This window comes from Mus pahari, chromosome 5 (genome assembly GCF_900095145.1).
Source record: "Mus pahari chromosome 5, PAHARI_EIJ_v1.1, whole genome shotgun sequence".
Taxonomy (NCBI): Eukaryota; Metazoa; Chordata; class Mammalia; order Rodentia; family Muridae; genus Mus; species Mus pahari.
The window spans coordinates 144014309-144018155 of NC_034594.1; positions in this window are offsets into that span (position 1 = coordinate 144014309).

Here is a 3847-nt window from a genome sequence, read left to right on the forward strand (position 1 = left end):
AGGCAGGCGGATTTCTGAGTTCGAGGCCAGCCTGGTCTACCAAGTGAGTTCCAGGACAGCCAGAGCTATACAGAGAAACCCTGTCTTGAAAAACCAAAGAGCCAAATAGGAAATTCATGGCTCTGAGTTTATTGTTAGGGTGTTTTCAGTTATTTTAATCAGAAATGGCTGAGGTAGGTAACAGAACAGTCCAGATTACGTCACATAGAGAGTTGGTTTTCAAAAACATCACAAGTCCACAGAATGTGACGTTTAATGTTCATTCGCTTATTGTTGAGACCAGTCTGCTCCTGACAGCTTTCCCTGTCTTGGATTCGAAGAAGAAACTGAGCATCTTTGAGTTATTCCAGTTGTGGCTAGACAGCCACTAGGCAAGAGTTGCCTCATTTCATCTACAGACATAATTCTGCTGAGACAGAATAGGCTAGTCCTTAATATTCCTGTTTCTCTAAGTCTGTCAGATGACCCTGGCCAGTAGGATGAAGACCGATGCTCCAATCTGTTGAAGTAAGGGGCTGTCCAAGTGACCAGCGGTCTCTAAATTGGCTAAGTTTGGAAGCTGTGTTAGGCTTCCTGTATATTTTCAGTTAATATCAGTTGTTCTTGAATTTCTGATGGGGTTGAAAAACTACATAGTCTCCTAGCCAACCCAGGCTTTTTACTTTGAGAGGAACAGATTTGAGAGGATGGTTTTTAGATGGTATTCAATCTAAAGCCAAGACATAACCAGGTGCAGAACTATATAGTCTTTAAAGTAAGGATAGATGACAGAGGTTAATTAACAAAGATGATGAACTGGGTGTTAGGTCTCTTATACTTTATAAATTACAAAATAGTAATAGTTATGTTCAATTGTATTTGAGATAAAAATCTTTTTAAATTTTTTTAAGATTTATTTTTATTTATTATATGTAAGCACACTGTAGCTTCAGACACTCCAGAAGAGGGCGTCAGATCTCGTGACGGATGGTTGTGAGTCACCATGTGGTTGCTGGGATTTGAACTCAGGACCACTAAGCCATCTCTCCAGCCCAAGATAAAATCTTTTAACTAGACAGAAAGGGGGAAGTGTTGTGAATAACCCTGGGGCTAATTTTATTTGATGTTAATTCTGTTCTCTTGTGAGGGGTTGAGAAAAAGGAATGAGTCAGCACTCAGGTGATTTCCTGTAAACCTGCTTCCCACCTTAATTTGTAAAATAAAGGAGAGCTGATGATTGGGCAGATAAAGGGAAGGTGGAGAGGAAGGTAGGGAGAGAGAAGGAAAAAAATGGAAGAGGGAGAGGACACAGAGGAGGAGGAAGAAGAAAAGCAGAGCACATGGCTTGGAGAAACTGTAAGTTCTTAGGGGTCTCATAGATGTGGAAGATGGTAGTGTAGTGGTAGATCTGCCCAATCTAGGTGCACAGCATGTAATCTTATTAACTGAGTTGTGTTTTCATTGTCGGGGCAAATTTGGGTTGGGGATATACTGTATGTAACACACCAGCAGACCAGTTGGGTAGGGTCGGCATAGCAAACAGGAATCAGCAGCAGTGGCACTACCTAGCTGAGACAGCCAGGCCTTAGCCTCAGCTCAAGTCAGCAGGGGGGACACCAGAAATTCTCAGCTGTGCCTCTCTCAGGCAATCGAAGATCGGAGGAGAGACCCACGAGTGTTGCACAGCTACCTCTATGAGCAGGTCAAACTCAGCCTCTATCACTGTCTGTTGGATCCTATTTATAACCCTCCAAACATCACCTGTCCTCCACGGATCTTGCCTTAGCTCATGCATCTGTCTCAGCTGACATCACTGCCAATCAGCCCGAGTCTGCAGAAGCGGCAAGAAACGGCAGCACAACCCCAGAAGGTTTTTTGGTGCGTTTCTCTCGATGGCTTCCTGACAAATGCAGCTCAGTGTAAGGAGCTATGCAGTGTAAGGAGGACCAGTGCATGCATGTTGTTAGCAAAGAATCCTTCATCATGTGTCCTTTCATGTGTTTGCTTTAGCAGAACATCCTCTCTCCTGTGTCTGCTTCAGCAAAACCTTCCTTCACTCGTCTTAGTCTTTCACCTGGGTCCACTTCAGGAAAACACTCCTTCATGTGTTTGCCCCAGCAAAACACCATCCGACACATCTGACTTTCCAAAGAACCCTTAAGTTTCCACTTCATCCCATGTGTGCTGGATCTTTCTTGAGACTCCCCCAAAGCAAAACAACAACAACAACAAAAAAAACCAAAAAAACAAAAATGAAACGGAACCAAGTCCGTTTGGTGTTGTCCATATGCTCACTGGGACATGGTGAGACTCCCAGTGACCAGTGCCCTAAGGAAAATTTGAGTCCTGCACTGCACCGCCTGCTGGAAGTCACTGTGGAGAGCTACTAGCTTCCCTATCACACCTTTTAAGGGATCTCTTTGAAGGCTTCCTTCTTCATGCTGTTACTTTGGAGTGAGTGTGTGGAGGTAGGTGTTGTCACAGAAGACTTCTACGTCTGTCCGTCTGTCCATCTTTCTCAATTGCAAGTCTGCAGTCATTGATACCCGTGCAAGAGAAGCTTCCCTGCCCTTTACAGTCAGCAGGAGCGTGGATCCCGAGCTTCTATGTGGCTTCTGGCAATGTCACAGGCCACAGACACCCACAGGGTCTCCAGCACCAGCATGTGCGAAGGACCTCCGCTTGGTCTCTTGTGGCAGTCTAGCTCCCCAGACATCAGCATGATCCTCTTCTGAAGCGTGGGCCATGGACCAGCATGGCCTCTGGGAGAAGAACAGACCGTGAATATCTTTAAGGAAGTGCAAGCCATCTGTCATCTCAAAAATCCTGTTGCTGGTCAGAGCCAGGGCACACATGTGACCGGGCAGCTTGTTGTGGGGGCTGAATTCACACAGGGTTTAGGCTGCTGTGCTCCACCCTACAGATCCTCCTGGATAGAGTGACCTGCTCCTCCATCAACCAGAGTCTTCTCTCACACTGGTCCCAGCTGTTGCATCTCCAGTTGTACCAGGTACAAGCACACCACTCTGCTCCTCCATCTGGTCCTGCTGTCCATCACATATGTGTTAGCAGTGGCCTTGGAAGATGCAGTGTGTCGCCCACCTGGGAGGCCCCTTTGCTCAAACAGCTCAGCATGCAAATGTTCATTGTAATGAGTCATTGGTCTGGTTCGAGGCTGCTGGCTTCTAGCTTCTGCCACGACATCAATACTGGACCCTCACTGAGACTCCTATTGGATATCCTGCCACTTTAGTTCTGTAGGACCACCACCCGCACGTGGTCCAGCAGCTTGTAGATAGAGTAGGTGATGGGGTGGACCAACTCAAAGCCCTGGATCTGGGCCTGGGTCATAGCTAAGTTGGACAGCTAGGCCTCCCTCCACACAGGGTGGTGAGGGAGGTGGGGTCAGCCTTGACTCTGCTGGTGGGGCCCTCAAATCTTGTTTTTAAGGATTATTCAATAACACAGAAATGTGCTCTACAGTTGTGTGAAAGTAAAAAAGCAACCTAGGAATTCTGTGCTTATTTATTTCCAGTGCTTGGGGTTGAACGTCGTTGGGTCCAACAGCCATTCTCACCAAGGGCTTGGGGTTGAACATTGTTGGGTCCGACACCCTCTCTCACCAAGCTTTACCTCCCTGTTACCATGGCTGGAGAATGGTGGAGGTTGTTTGTTTCTTTATAAAACGGATCCAGACATCACTAAGTCTAAGTGGGTATGGAGCAGGCCTTGGTTTCTCTCCAGCGCTGAGAGTACAGGTGTGAGCCACTATTTGAACTTTTGTGACGGAGGATAACCTTGAACTCCTGACAGGCTGTCTCCTCTTCTTCAGTGCTGGGATGAGTCAAGTGTCTGTCACTGTGCTCAG